At 45.5% G+C, this 16973-nt stretch overlaps 1 protein-coding gene across 1 annotated transcript in view; it reads left to right on the top strand.

Annotated features, from left to right (window-relative positions):
• The window catches only part of brsk2a (BR serine/threonine kinase 2a), a 334316-nt gene that overhangs the window by 294856 nt on the left and 22487 nt on the right, over positions 1–16973 (top strand). The window lies entirely within an intron of this gene.

The following is a 16973-nucleotide window of genomic DNA, read 5'->3' as shown; positions in this document are numbered from 1 at the left end:
CTTCTTCTTTTTCCCCCTCTCTCTGACTGCCTACTCCTGTATTTCCTGTATTTTGGGGGGGATTCCACCCCCCCTAATCTCTGTGAACGCATCTCGTTTCCCCACTGCAGTCACACATATACAGTAGTCACGATTTCTCCCTCCGTTAGTGGAAATGCATGTTTCGTTCACCAGCTCATTTACAAAGTCCCGCATCTCATCTGCCCCCTCATTACTCACTGTGCTGTCAGAAGACAGCCCAAATCTCTTGACCTTGCTGTCTCGCATTGAACTCTGCCACATTACAATTTGATTTCTTTTTCCCCACATTGCGCCATTTTATTGAATGTCAAAACTTGTAATTGAGTTAGCAGAAGTGAGGCAATGAGCTAGAAAGGAAGCTTAAGCTCTATTCCAATTAGCAAGCGATTTATGGAATAATCTTCTGTGTGTCGAGGATGAGGCCCCCTCAAAGTCTGGCTCTGATGAAAATCATTAATATTAATTTAGATGTTTTGATGTTGTTGCATGCATGTCAACAAAACAAGCCACTAATATGGAGTACATTTTGAACGCAATCACAGTTCACAATTTGCAGCGGTCTCTTCCTTTCTCTCTCTCTCTCTCTCTCTCTCTCTCTCTCTCTCTCTCTCTCTCTCTCTCCATTCATTAGTAGTACAGATTGTGCTGTCCAGGGTCACCTTCATCATTGCATGCCATGTTTTTTTTGCCATCTCCCAAATGCATCCCGAGCTATATCTGGAATGTCAAAACAGCATCCCAGGATGTAAAGGGGAATGCCGAAAAGCAGCCCTGCTTCTCTCTGATGTAGCAGATGTAGATCTAGTCTTTGCCTTAGTTCTCCGCCGCCTTTTTGAGTTTGACCTTCTTCTCTTTTATCTGCAACTCACCTCCCCTTTGACATATATGGGGTGCGTTCCAATATGCGACCTTGCATCCTCCACTTGTGCTTGTGGCCTCGTACCAGGAAGTAATATGTCATGATGACATCACTGACAACAGTATTATATTTCAATATCTTGCAAAAGCTCAATTGTAAAGTCATTTTCTCATTTGCAAACTGGATGGTGAATGAAGAATAGTCCCCCAAAAATTGTTTTGGCTAGCCTGACAGCGGGGAAACTTATTTGTTTTCTCCACGGAGGCGGGGCACCAGCAAAACGTGAGGCCACAAGCACAAGTGGAGGACGTAAGGTTGCATATCGGAACGCACCCATGGTCTCCATCCACTCCTCTGTATGTCTTCTCTAACCCTCCTATTTAACCTCTATATACTCCCTGAGCAGTGTGTGAAGGTGGGTGTTTTTTTTAGGCTTTTAGTCTGCTCCTTCTCTTTTTTAGGCTTCTCTCTTCGTGCCATGTTAGCTGCAGCATGTCATGTCTTAGTGTGTGTCAAGTTCTGGTGTGTTTTTCTATTTTCCCTCAGTTGTGCTTGAACTTGAAAAGAGCCAGGTCACGCAAGGAACAACTCGAACAAGGCTTTTCCCCTTTTTGTTGTTTTTATTAAAGTTCTTTTGTTGATTGGTTTTGTTGTTGAAGGGGTCTTTCAGGCAGGGTATCAGCCAGCTCTTAGTTAGGTTGATAACCTTTAACACAAAATATAACAGAAAACAGTGTTATTTCAAGTTTAACAAACACAAAATCATTAAAGCTAAAAAAAAAATACAAAAATGGTCACTACTAATTAATTACCAAGTAATTACAATTGACTATATGCAAATCACAGAAGTAGCATCTAAGTATCAAGCTTGCCAGTCGCATGAAAAGCTTTAAGTTTAAGTTTTAGGTTAAGCTTTGAATCTCAAATAAATGCAACTTGCATAACCAAGTAATAAGTAAATTAGAAATTAAGCAAATAATATACTCAGATGGAGAGTCTAGATTAAAGCATTAGCCATATAAAGCATGAAGTTTGCCACTCCAAAATGTTTGAGCCCATAATCAAAATATTACATATTATCTCTTCAAGCTTACATATTATCACACTACAAACTAAGTGAAAACATTGAAGTTAAAGCTCTTAACATTAACATGAGGCAAGTCAGTTATCAACTGAGACCAAACATTTCACATGTGCACATGTGACACACATGCAGGATAAAGTTCATCATTCAAATTCAACAGAAGGTAAGTTTAAGAAAAGAAGTCTTTATCCTACCAGTTGCGTGTGACCAGTTCACTGAGGGATTCTTTAAGTTATTTTTTCAGTAGGTTTCGTTTGTTTCTTCAATCTTTTGCTGTTAACAAACTTTTCCTTCTTTGTCTTGTCTCATCCAGCACATGTGTTGAACTGATTTTAAGATGGCTGTCTTACAGGAAGTTCCCAGTCTTGACAGGAAGTCAGTTCAGGTGCTGTGGTGAGGTTGATGCATTTACTCGTCTGCCCCCTGCAGGACCGGCTGAAGACTTACTGATTCTTGTGAATGTGAATGAAGAGGTTTTTCATGTTGGCTGGTGATGTTCTGGATGTTTGATGCTTAAATGGTTTGGTTTTCTGACAGTTGGCTTGTCACCTCCCACTTGACCTCTCGGTTCTAGAACCCAGAGAGGTCACAAGAGTTGGTGATGGTAAGTGTTTGTTTTCTTTTCGTTTGTTGTTGATTGTTGCTTGGTGGTGACTTGTTCTTCAATGGGTAGCAGAACAATGACCCGTCGTACATCCCTGTGCAGAATTGTAGAGGGGATTTTTGTTAGAGGTTTTCTTGTTGACCTTTGGTCAGATTTCATGGTTGAGACTGGGTAGCTGGGGAAGGTTCGGACATGAACATCTCTGACAATGCCCTTCTTGTCAGGGTTGACACTGATGACTCTAGCCAGTTTGTACTGACTCCTCAGTGCATTTTGGTCGGCAAGCCAGACAATGTCTCCTGTGGCTACATTTCTGTGTGTTGTGTGCCACTTGCTCCTGATGAATAGATTGGGCCCCGCCAACTGACTCCACTTCCTCCAGAACCGGTCAACTTCTGTTTGAATTGCTCTTAGCCTTTTGTAGGAGTAGCCATCAAAGTCAAAGCTCCCGAGGTCTCCTCTAGGTCCTGTTCTCCCAAGCAGAAGAGAATTTGGGCTGATGTATTCTACACAGTCTTCTCGGCTCTGAGTTCTGGCATCTATGGGTCTCTCATTGGCAAGGTTTGCAGCCATGTAGAGGAAGGTTTGGAACTCACTCCAGGTAAAACACCCGTCTCCTCCCAGGTTGTGCAGCGCGCGTTTCACTGTGCGTACAGCAGCCTCTGCAGCCCCATTCCGGTGAGGAGAATCAGCGGGGTGAAGTTTCCAGCCCCATTCCGTCCCATGCTTGGAGACTTCATTCTCAACCTCTGATGATTGCAGCTGGTCGAGAAAGGTGTACAGGTCATTGAGAGCAGGTCTGGCACCCACAAAGTTTTTTCCTGGGTCTGACCACAGCTTCTTTGGATGTCCTCTTAGCGCTGTGAATCTTTTGTAGGCCAGCAGGAAACCTTCAGAGGACTGGTCACTTACGACATCTGTGTGCAGAGCTCGAGATGCCATACAGCAGAAGACTAACCCCCACACCTTAAGCCTTGATTTCTTCTTCACTTCATCCTTCACTTCATAAGGCCCGAAGAGATCCAATGTTGTGAATTCAAACGGCCTGGCTGGTGTTAGCCGTTCGGATGGGAGGTCACTCATGATTTGCTGGCACTTTTTTGCTCTGGCCTTTCTGCATTTCACACAATTGTCCACAATCTTCTGAGCCAGTTTCCGGCCTTTTACGATCCATGCTTTTTTTCTCATTCTCAGGAGTGTAGCTGCGATTTCCTCGTGGTTTGCATTGTGAGCTTCTTGTGCCAGAAGAGAGGATATCCACGCATCACAAGGTAAGATTGGTACAGTAGTTTTGTCGTCATCAAAGATCTGAAATCTTCCTCCACACAACAAGAGTCCGGTTTCTGCATCTTTGTACACAGCCAGTCTGTTGAGGGTGGTGTTTTGGAAGCATGCACCATCTTGTGCTGCGAGGAAGAGGTCTCTCTGTGCATCTTCATACTCACTGATGGTAAGTACAGCTTTTTTGGCTCTGGACTTTAGCTCTTCTGATGAGAGCACCTCCCACTTTGGTTTACTTGTGGATTGGGTTTTGCCCAGCATTTTTTTCCACTTCATTGCAGCTTTCCACACCCAGGCGATAACTCTGGTCATCTTGGTCAGGCTGCTGAAATTTCTGACATTGATCAGTTCCTTTACTGCAGAACCAGCTGGTGGTCTTCTGAGTTGAGCCCTCGACCCCTTCCCATCTGCAGTGCTTTGTCGAGCATCAGTGCCTCTGTTGCCTGTGACTGGCACTTGGTCACTTGAACCACTAGATGTCGCATCATTTGTGGCTTTCTTGAGCTGCGCTCTGGTCAGAGCTGCTGAGAAGGACTTCCTTTGAAGCTTGTTTATTTCTTCTCTGGCGTGGGCTGCAACATCTTTGGCAGACTTTTTTGGCCACTCTTCCACAGGTAGTTTCAGGAAGTCTGGTCCATTCTGCCACACAGAATCCTCTTTGAGATCTTCTGGGGATGCACCTCTTGTTATGATGTCTGCCACATTGAGGTGTCCTTGGATCCACCACCAGTCATCAGGGGATGTGGTCTTCTGGATTTCTCCGACTCTGTTTGCAAAGAATGTCTGATATCCATAGCTGTCTCTTTGGATTGCTCCTAGCACAGTTTGACTGTCCAGCAGGTGGAGCCATTTTTCAATCTCCATCCGAGTGTGCTTCTCAATGTACCTTCTCAAGCGGACAGCATAGACAGCGCCACAGATTTCAGCTTTGACTGCTTCCCCCTTCTGGTCGAGTGGCGTAAGCTTTGCTTTTGACTCGACGAGTCTGACTTCGATGCCTTGTGCAGTCTCCCACCTGAAGTACACCACGGCTCCGTAGCTCTGGTCACTGCCATCAGAGAATGTTATCCCCCATGGTTTTTTGGTCCAGTTACATGGTGTGAGGCTTCTGTGGAAGGTTATTTGGCTGAGACGGATGTATTCTTCAAAAAGCTGGGTTGCGTCTTCCCTCAACTGTTCTGAGAGTGGCTTGTCCCAGGTGTCTTTGGCTGTGCTGGTTCCCGCCTCCTGGAAGGCTCTCCTGACTAAAATAGCACCCTTCTGTTTTGCAGGAGTGACAAGACCTATTGGGTCGTACAGGCTGGCTACTTGGCTCAAGAGCTGTCTTCTAGTCAGTGGCTTGGGGGTTTTCACTCTCACCTCTTCCTCCAGGAGATTTTGACCCACTCTCATTTTCTTTCTCCTCTTCGAGAAGTTTACAGAGGTCATTGGGTACAGTTTGTCACTTTCAACAAGATAGCCGACTCCCAGGGCTTTGTCATCTTCTTCTCTCCTTTGATTTGGGAGAATAAGGAATCTGTTTGCTGGTGTTTCTGGTGTGAGCATGTCCCTCCCACTTTGGCCTGACCGGACCCAGGGCTTTAGGACAAATCCACCTGCTTTCAGGATTTTTTCAACTCCAGTGATATTTTTGTCCAGCTTTTTCAGGTCATTGTGGGAGGTAAGTACATCGTCGACATAGGAGTCTTCCTCTAGGATCCTGCGCTCCTCCTCCAGGTGAATGAACATGGGTAGCTTGGCAGTCTCTCTCATGGCCAGCTGAGCGATGCATCCTGCTGGCCGGTCACCGATGTTTACTCGTGTGATGGCATACTCCTCAAGTTCACTCCCTTCGGTGTCCCTCCAGAGGAATCTGTGAAGATGCATTTCCAGGTCTTCCAACCACACTGAATTATACATCTTCTTGATGTCTCCAAGTGCGGCATGCACACCTCTTCTGAACCTGAGTAGTACTGCTCGGATTGGATTGAGGACGTCAGGTCCTTTCAGCAGAAGATCGTTCATGCTTGTTCCCTTGAACTTTTGGCTGCTATTCCAGACCAGGCGTACAGGTGTTGTGGTGGAGTGTGGATTTGGCGCCACCAAGTGGCTGACATACCATACTGGTCCTGTCCAGTTGGCCACTGTGTCTTTGGTGAGCTTCTTTGCTGCTCCTCTTTCCACCATTTCATGTACTTGAGCTGCATATGCCACTTTCCACTCCGGCTCTTTTTTGAGTTGCTTCTCTGTTCTCAGGAAAGTGGCTTCCACTCCACTTCGGTTGTTGGGCAGAGAAGTTGGATCTTCGATCCATGGGTACTTTGTGTCCCAGTGTGATTCACTGCTGTGATCGTCAGTGTTTATGTAGGTGAGGCCTGTCCTGATGATTTCCAGTTCTCTTTCCTCACTCAGCGTCATTTCTTTTCCTCCTGGCTGGCAGTTGCCACATCTGCATCCTCCACACTTTGGTTCACAAGCTGCTCCAATACTGTCCCATTTCCAAAAGTTGAGGAATTCTTTGTTGGCTGCAGTACTTTTGGTTTCCGCTGTGATCCCATTTGTATTGCAGAGTTCTTTGTACTTCGCAGCCGTGACCCTCATGGATCGCGCGAAGTGGGTCTTTGATGTGTGTGTTGCTACGTCCACTTTTTCAAAAAGGTCCGGGTGCGCTCCTCCGACAGTCTTCCCTAGTGGGCCGTCCCACAGCACAAGGTCACCGACCACCTTCTCTCTTTGCGGTACAAGACGACCCTCTCGATGGCTGATGAGTAGTTCAATTTGGTTTGGCCTGTGCAGGTCATCCAGGCTGGTCTTTGGAAAGAATTTTTTCAACTGATCGGGTGTAACTTGTTTGTGTACCTTGGCAATTTCTTCTAGGCCATAGCAGAGGAGTTCATGTGCTCCTTCGGTTCCTTTGGGGTTTCTCACTCTCACTCTGAGATGGTATCTTCTTGTCTTCACTTTCAGGGCCATTCCACCAACCCCATGAATGACTAAAGTGACTTTTTCACTTTTAAGATTGAGTCTCCTTGCAGCACGATGAGTAATGTAATTTGTGTCAGACGCTAAATCGATTAGAGTGCCAATCTTTTGTCCTGCATTGGTGGTGACGTTGAGGAGCATTAGGATAACAGGGAGTTCTTGTGCTGCACTTACTTCTTTGCCGGTACAGAGAGACCTCGCAGAGACATTGGTGAAGGCCCTTTTAAACTTTTCTTCCATTTCAGGGGACAGCTCCGACACAAATTGTTGTTGCTCTTCTGTTAGTTTGTAACTCCTCGTGTTTAATTTTGAAGTTTCTTTGTTGTCCTTTTTAGGGTCACCTTGCTGGCACAGGAGGTAGTGATGGCTTCCTCTGCAGCCCGGCTTTCTGCACAGGTAAGTGTCTTTGCAGTTGTCATCATCATGACACTCCAGGCATTTTGTGCAGGCTCCCAGACTCTCCACAGCACTCAGCTTGTCCTTCACCTTCAGTTCCTTGAACGTCTTGCAGAAGAAGAGCTTTCCAGCATGCCGCTCGTCACCACAGACAACGCATTCCTCTTTACTTGTGGACTTGGTCCAGGCATATTTCTTGGAGTCAGCCGGCCACTTGTCTGGCTTCTCACATACTCCAAGTTGTTCAAGTCTTTCCAATACCTCTTCTTGGGTTTTCAGGTAAGTTAGGAGCTTGTCAAAGTGGTTGTCTGGGGTCACTGCATTTGTTGGATTGACCATGAAGATTAGCCACTCTCTCTTCATGATGCCTGGCAGCTTGCTCTCGATCGACTTGACGATGAGAGGGTTTTTGATGGCTCCAGTGTTTCCAAGTTCTGAGAGGTCGTTCAAGGCCTTTTCAATAGACTGGATCAGTTCGATCGTCTTCCTGGGCTGGTGCGATTTCAGAGCTGGGATCTTTTCCAGCTCTTCCACAATCTCCAGGGCGATGGTGGTCTTGTTTCCAAATCTGTTTGTCAGGACCTTGAACATTTCCTCTGCTGACTTGTATGTGGAGAGCCGGAGGTCTTTGCAGATCCTGTCTTCAATGCTGTCCAGGAGCTGCATCTTCTTAGCCTCCGCAGAGCCGGTTGGTTCGCCTTGCCGCTGCATATTTTCCCAGTCTTTTCTCCATTGGTAAAATTCCCTTTTTGAGCCATGGAATCTGGGCAGGCTGGTGGGCTTTATTTTAAGAATAGGTTGCTGGGCTGGCTGAGGTGCTGACTGGGCCTGGATGATTGAATTCCGTCTCTCCTCTTCTGCAGTTCTCTCCAAGGTCAGGAACTCGCCCTTTTTTGCCACGAGGTTGTTCTTCAGCCTCCTTAGCCCTTTTAGCCTGCCATCCACTTCAGCTTTATTCTCCTTTGGTATCCATTCTTCCCACTCTTTAGATGCAGCCACTGCCTCTGTGAGAAGTTGCTTTGCGGTTTCCACTTGGTGTTCATATGAGTCTTTGTTGGCGAAGGACACAGTAATTCCGCGAGCATGCTCACATGCTGACTCTGCCTCTTCGATGGCAAAGGTGAGTTCCTCCTCCGCGTACCTTGACCACAGACTTGACTGCAGGTTGTGTCTGATTTCTTCCAGTCTGCTTTTGCAGTCTTCTTCGGTCTTAGCAAGGTCCGCTTCATCTTTGGAGTCCAGCTCCTCCTCGCCTTCCTCTCCGTCAGCCTCCGCTAGTAGGCCAAGCTTGTATCCGTCGTTTGCGTCGTTGACTTCTCTGGAGAGTGTGTAGAGTTTCCTGAATTCTGCTTGAAGCTCCGACTTCATCAGGTATCCAGTCACTCTTGCGAGGTAGTTTGCCTGCTTCGTAAAGGCTGTCTTTGCCACAGTTCTCACAGTTTTCAGCTGTTTGATGGATTTCCCTGTTGCGTCTTCCGCCATTGCAGTTTTCCTCGCGTAGACAAGGTCGACTGGAGGCCGTTGATCCTTCGTCTATTTTTCCTCGTCTCGTTGGTTATCAACTGTCAAGTTCTGGTGTGTTTTTCTATTTTCCCTCAGTTGTGCTTGAACTTGAAAAGAGCCAGGTCACGCAAGGAACAACTCGAACAAGGCTTTTCCCCTTTTTGTTGTTTTTATTAAAGTTCTTTTGTTGATTGGTTTTGTTGTTGAAGGGGTCTTTCAGGCAGGGTATCAGCCAGCTCTTAGTTAGGTTGATAACCTTTAACACAAAATATAACAGAAAACAGTGTTATTTCAAGTTTAACAAACACAAAATCATTAAAGCTAAAAAAAAAATACAAAAATGGTCACTACTAATTAATTACCAAGTAATTACAATTGACTATATGCAAATCACAGAAGTAGCATCTAAGTATCAAGCTTGCCAGTCGCATGAAAAGCTTTAAGTTTAAGTTTTAGGTTAAGCTTTGAATCTCAAATAAATGCAACTTGCATAACCAAGTAATAAGTAAATTAGAAATTAAGCAAATAATATACTCAGATGGAGAGTCTAGATTAAAGCATTAACCATATAAAGCATGAAGTTTGCCACTCCAAAATGTTTGAGCCCATAATCAAAATATTACATATTATCTCTTCAAGCTTACATATTATCACACTACAAACTAAGTGAAAACATTGAAGTTAAAGCTCTTAACATTAAAATGAGGTAAGTCAGTTGTCAACTGAGACCAAACATTTCACATGTGCACATGTGACACACATGCAGGATAAAGTTCATTCATTCAAATTCAACAGAAGGTAAGTTTAAGAAAAGAAGTCTTTATCCTACCAGTTGCGTGTGACCAGTTCACTGAGGGATTCTTTAAGTTATTTTTTCAGTAGGTTTCGTTTGTTTCTTCAATCTTTTGCTGTTAACAAACTTTTCCTTCTTTGTCTTGTCTCATCCAGCACATGTGTTGAACTGATTTTAAGATGGCTGTCTTACAGGAAGTTCCCAGTCTTGACAGGAAGTCAGTTCAGGTGCTGTGGTGAGGTTGATGCATTTACTCGTCTGCCCCCTGCAGGACCGGCTGAAGACTTACTGATTCTTGTGAATGTGAATGAAGAGGTTTTTCATGTTGGCTGGTGATGTTCTGGATGTTTGATGCTTAAATGGTTTGGTTTTCTGGCAGTTGGCTTGTCAGTGTGTGTTTGTGTTTATATTTCTCTTCCTATTTCAATCCATGGAACTATGGACATGTCAGTTGTCTCGTTTGAGAGAATGGGTGTGTGTATTTCAATCTATGAGACTATGTGTTATCCATGTCAGTTGTCTCTTGTGTGAGAGAAAGGGTGTGGGTGTGTGTGTGTGTTCTCCTTTTCCGCATGAAAACTTTTCTTGAAAAAAACTTGCGCAGTGGAGAACTTAAGATCAGAGTAGTGTCAAATACAAAACGTGTAACCGGTTTTGATGTCTATTGTGGCAGGTTGTTAGAGCTACACTAACAATGCATGACAAGGGATGATCCTTTTCTGTACTATGGAAGGAATTGTGATGAAGGCATTCACTGCACACAGGCAGACTGGCCAGCGATAAGGGATTTGTATTCCTCTGATACTCTCATCCCGACAGACATGATGTGGCTCGGCGGAGAAATAATAGGAAAATATTCGGAGGAGTAAGTCTTGTTTACACCTTGTCTCCCATCATGCACCAGCGTGCATTGTGTGCTTCCGTCTCAGAGGCATTGGACATTCAGCACCATCACAGAGTATGGCGGTGAGAAAAGGTTAATGAAATCTCCAAGGCGAAATTGAAAAGGCCCAAAGGCTTTTTTTCCTCCTCCTCCTTTTTTTGTATTTCCTCATGAAAATAATAAATAGTTTGGTGGTGGCAAGAAATTACTTCGCTGTTATTATTTTCCTCATCTATTTTTTTATTGCTATTGTGTGGTGACATATTGAGGACAGAACGTGTCCAACTAAAAAAAAAAAGCTTAATCTGTCACATTAAATACACATCAGTGTGGGTTGTTCTTCAAATCAACACAAATGGCAGCCTGACATTTATGATTTCTATTAGCACAGTACCGGGGGTGATGAGGGAAAGGGATGGGAAGGCAAAGCAATGGAGTGCCTTCTCTGGGTGAGACGTTGCCCCAGTAGGACTTGTTCTGCTTGTGAGGCTGGATATTATTTTTGGTTTGTCCATTCAGGCTTAGGCACAGCACTCCCCTCCCCCCAGTCGGTTGGAAATACACACACATAAGGACACATGCACGCACGCGCACGCACACGCACACGCACACGCACACGCACACGCTCCGCACACACACGTGCACACAGGCACGCATGCACACGCACACACACGCACACAAACACAAACACACACACACACACACACACACACACACACACACACACATACACACACACACACATACACACACACACACACACACACACACACACACACACACACACACACACACACACACACACACACACACACACACACACACACACACACACACACACAAACCCATCCCCCTAATGTACTTCTGGACCAATGTCTTATTTGTTTCTTTGATTTAGTTTCGTTTTCTTCCATACTAGGTCTTTCCAAAGTCTGAATGTGCATGCGCGCGCACACACACACACACACACACACACACACACACACACACACACACACACACACATACACACACACACACACACACACACACACACACACACACACACACACACACACACACACACACACACACACACACACACACACACACACACACACTCAGCATCCTACAAGCCATCCCACAGGCGTTTTGGACCATCTCCACACACAGTAGCTTGTTTGACAGACGCAGGGGTCCGGCACCCACCAGAGTGGGCACGAATGGGCATCTCCCAGTCATGCCACGGTCCATGCTGGGTACTGGCTATGTGCCTCAGACACACTCTCGCTCTTTCTCTCCGCACCCCCGCATACATCTCTCCTTCTGCTTGTGTGTGTTTGTGTTTGTCTCTCTTTCTCTCTCCATCTCTATCTCTCTCGATGTCTCTCTCTCTCTATCTCTCTATCTATCTCTGTCTCACTCTCTCTTTTTCCCTCTCTCTCTCACACAGACACTATCTCTCTCTCTCACACACACACACACACACACACACACACACACACACACACACACACACACACACACACACACACACACACACACACACACACACACACACACACACACACACACAATCGCTCACACACAGGAAGGGGAAACGAATGGAGAGACAGAGAGAGAGAGAGAGAGAGAGAGAGAGAGAGAGAGAGAGAGAGAGAGAGAGAGAGAGAGAGAGAGAGAGAGAGAGAGAGAGAGAGAGAGAGAGAGAGAGAGAGGCCACAGACACAGACACGTCATACTGTTCTCCCTTCTCCAGGTTTTTATAGATACCATCTGTACCCAAGCGCAGCAGAGGGAGAGCCACAAATACAAGTAGCAGCTAAAAGAGAAAGACAGACAGATAGATAGATAGATAGATAGATAGATAGATAGATAGATAGATAGATAGATAGATAGATAGATAGATAGATAGATAGATAGATAGATAGATAGATAGATAGATAGATAGATAGATAGATAGAGAAAGCGAGTCTTTTAATATTCTACAAAATGCCCTCATTGGTCTTAAGCTTCTACTTAACGTAAGCAAGACTAAATGTATGGTCTTTACTCGATCTAAGCATGGCATGAAAAATGATTTTAATATATCTACTTTAGATGGGTCTGTTATTGAGAGAGTATCACATTATAAGTACCTGGGAATCTGGCTAGATGACAAGTTCACATTCAAGAAACATACTGACTGTCTTGTCACTACGCTCAGACAAAAGCTATCTTTCCTGCACAGAAATAAATATCACTTTCCTGTTTTCTGCAGAAAAAAGTTAATTGAAGCTACTTTTCTGTCTTCCCTTGACTATGGTGATGTTATTTACAGACATGCACCACTCTCTAATCTGAAGGCACTTGACACTGTTTATCATTCAGCTCTTCGTTTTATTACTGGGGATCCATATAGCACTCATCATTGCCTGTTATATGATAAAGTTGGGTGGGCTCCACTTTCTCACAGAAGGGACATGCATTATTTTATTTTTATTTTTAAGGCCCTCACTGGTAAACTCCCATTTTATATTTCATCTCTTTTAGTTTGGCACTCCAACCCATATCAAACCCGCAGCAGCAACTTTTTACTGGAGGTCCCTTATGCCCGCACTGAACTGGGTAAAACGGCTTTTAGTGTCTGTGGACCTTCACTTTGGAATACCCTACAACAAAGGATAGGTCTTCAAGCCTTAGTGTCATTAGAACATTTTAAAGTAATACTGGGAAGTTTTTTATCACATACTTGTACTTGTTTTAACTCATAAGTTTTAATTCATAGTTTGTCTTAATTTTTACCTCTTATATGATTTATGTTGCATTGTGTATGTTGTATATATATATGATTTTATATGTGTAATTGTTTGTTTTACTCGACATCATTGTAAATGAGGGCTGGGCTCTCAATGATTCTTCGAGTTTAAATAAAATGAAATGAAATGAAATGAGTACATGAGAGAGCATGGGAAAGAAAACAATGGATGTACAGTATATAGAGACAGGGTGAAGAGATGAAGATCATATGGAAGGGGGGGGGTCATTCTAGGCTGCCTTAATAATAAAGGTTCAGTCGACTCAGGAGCCCCATGCTGGTATGGACCAGCTGTATGGGTATGTAGAAGGCATATGCGAGGGGCTGGGGAGAGGAGGTGTGAGGGTGGTGGGTGGGTGCGGTGCTGGTGGATGTATGATGATATCACAACAGTAGCCGTGGGCTATTCATATCATATCATTACCCATGTGCTCTGCGCATGTGGCGTCCGGGCCCTCATGCAAAAAACATGGGGATGAATTGATGGCGCACGGTGCGCTCCTGCTCTCGGAAGCCATATTGCCTGCGAGCCTCGGCAGCCACAGACAGCATAAACATTTTTAGCTCTTCTCTTCTCACACTCCTCCTTCCCTCCCTCCTTCCCTCCCTTCCCTCCCTCTCCAGCTCTGCCTCTCCCTCTGACCACCCTATCTTTTCTCTCCATCACCATCCCCACCACAACACCCCCCCCCACACACACACACACTCACACACACACTCATGCACGCACACACATACACAAGTGCACACGCACGCACGCATGCATACACACACACACACACACACACACACACACACACACACACACGCACACAAACACACACACAAACCATCACCAGCAGCCGGATCTGTTTAAAAATCAGCCAAGCTGGCAAGTGTCTTGTGGCCGCCCACATGCATCCACACATAGACACGGGCACTGGAGGCGTGGGCAGAGCTGCGTTCTCTACTAATGGCTGTTTGCTCGCCAGCTCCTCTCCTCTCCTCTCCTCTCCTCTCCTCTCCTCTCCTCTCCTCTCCGCTCCTCTCCGCTCCTCTCCTCTCCTCTCCTCTCTCTCCTCTCCTCTCCTCTCCTCTCCTCTCCTCTCCTCTCCCCTCTCCCCTCCTCTCCTCTCCTCTCCTCTCCTCTCCTCTCCTCTCCTCTCCTCTCCTCTCCTCTCCTCTCCTCTCCTCTCTCCTCTCCTCTCTCCTCTCCTCTCTCTCCTCTCCTCTCCTCTCTCTCCTCTCCTCTCCTCTCCTCTCCTCTTCTCTCTCCTCTCTCCTCTCCTCTCCTCTCCTCTCCTCTTCACACAGTCAGTCCCCCTCTCCTCTCTCCCTCCCTCGCTCTCTCTTTCCCTCCCTCTCTCTCTCTCTCTCAGACTTCACCACCATACTGACATTGTTCATTCAGTGCGACCCTTTGTTCTGTTCCACACATGCACACACACACACACACACACACACACACACACACACACACACACACACACACACACACACACACACACACACACACACACACACTAAACACACTGAACACCAGTAAACACAATAGGCAAGACAAAAATATACCGACAGCTATGACGCACACACGCCCGCCCGCCCGGCACACACACATACACACGGCATACACAGAAATACAACCGTCCGTACACATAAACCTTTAGAGTGAAAACTGCCGCACACACACACGCACACACACACACACACACACACACACACACACACACACACACACACACACACACACACACACACACACACACACACACACACACACACACACACACACACACACACACACACACACACACACACACACACACACACACACACAGGCCTTTTTCTTTTCCATTTGTCACATACCATCTCCGCATTGTCTGTCTGCCCAGCCAAACCCTCTCTGTTCTATTAGCCTGTGTTGCCTCCTCCCCTCTGATCTCTGCTCTTCTGTCCTAGCTCTCTATACATCTTTTTGTACTGCACTTCCTGCTGCCTTCCAATGTCTTTTATTCTACATCTGGTGCTCTTGCTGATCCTAGAGTCCTCTCCTTGTCTGTTCTTTTATTATTATCATTTTGCTCTGTGTCAATGTTGTTTTTTTTCTCCTTATCTAAGCCCTGAACACCAGTCCGAGGCTGGAGGCCTTCACTGCATGCCCAGCTAGTCGTTTTCAAAACTCTGTTGTGCTTTGGTGTTTTACACACTACCTGGAGTAATCGTTCCTCCTCCTTCAAATTCTTCCTCCTTTTCTTTGCTCTCGATGTTTGTCTATGACACATCCTGCCATTTTATCCTCTAACCTCTATTATTGCTGTCGTCCACTAAAGCTGTGAGGCAGAGGCAGGGCATGTTTGACATCTATGATAGATTAATATACATTTTGGACACGTTTTTAATAACTAATACGTAAACAAACTGCGTCCTCAATACAACCTCTTCTCACCTCAATCGTTGGTCATCTTATAACCTAGCCCTATTTGATACTGTGTTTTGTATAGTGTCTACAGAAAGTCTGAATGGACAGAATTCTCATGCATGTCCTCAGTTGTACTTACCAGTACTAACTTGACCTCCATCTGTCTCCCAACTCTCATCTCTCCTGAAATCTGACTTGTAAGATGGGTGAACAGCCCCAAGATTCCATTGTTTGTTCCGATCTGAAAATTTCACTTGTGATTAGTAGGTCTGGTGGCAAGTATCAACCCTCTACCTCAGAATAACCATCCATGGCACCCAAAGCTACTACTCCATCCTCTGAGCTGTCAACAACAGTAACCATATCAACCATCACTACCATCTCGCACCATCTTACTGCATGTCTGAGAGATGAGCTGAGACCTCTCAGAAAAAAAGGTTTTAAATTCCTTTTGTCAACCACCCTTCAGACTGTCCAGATAGCAAGCATTAACCTTCCCCCAACTATCTCTCCCCCAACTATCTCATCTTTCTGCTGGGAATCTGAGACTTCCATCTCTCACAAACAACCACCAAACATCTAACTCTATTCTTTTCTTACACCAAACCGTTCAGATAGCAACCATTGATCACCCCCTACTAGATATCATCCCCCAATGTACCTCTACCTTTTCCCACTCCAAACCATTAACCAATCCATACAGCAACTCCAGCAGCAACCACCACAATTATCCACCACCATTCCACCCCCCCTCCTCCCATCTTCCACCACCACCAACACCACCACCATCTTTCCTTACATCCCCTCAGGCACCACGATATCTGCAGGAGAGAGGAGAACAGGAGAAACGGAGGGGGGGATGGTGTGATTAAACAGGAGGAATTGGGTAGACGGGGCATGATGTTGGAAGGGGGTAGAGGAAAGAAAGGATTCCTGTCAAAACCCCAGCAGCTGTGCTGTGCTCAATCCATTGACACCAGAATAGGGAAATCCAGCTTGATGAAGACAGACGGTTCGAGTGATTAGCCTGCGTTTTGTTGGAGGATATTGACTTGTTTGGATGCTTTAACATCTGTTGTTTGAGAGAAAACAACTTTTCTCGATTGGCTTTTGTATTGTTTGAGTGTGTGTATGTGTGTGTGTTTATGTGTGTGTGTGTGTGTGTGTGCGTGCGTACGTGTGTGCATGCGTGTGTGCGTGCGTGTGTTTGTATGCGTGCGTGCGTGCGTGCATGCGTGTGCATCTGCGAGTGTGCATATTTGTGTGTGCGTGTCTGTTTCCATACAGTATGTCGATGCCTGAATCTGTGTGTATATGTGAATGATACCTCCTCGGAGTGCATCAGCTGGAGTGTGTGCTTGAACTGATCCATCTATAATTGATGCGCAGTGGGAGCACGTGGGAGTTTGCTAGT

Source organism: Engraulis encrasicolus, chromosome 4, assembly GCF_034702125.1.
Source record: "Engraulis encrasicolus isolate BLACKSEA-1 chromosome 4, IST_EnEncr_1.0, whole genome shotgun sequence".
Lineage (NCBI taxonomy): Eukaryota > Metazoa > Chordata > Actinopteri > Clupeiformes > Engraulidae > Engraulis > Engraulis encrasicolus.
Note: the sequence above shows the minus strand (reverse complement) of the source record. Positions and strands in the feature narration are given on the sequence as shown.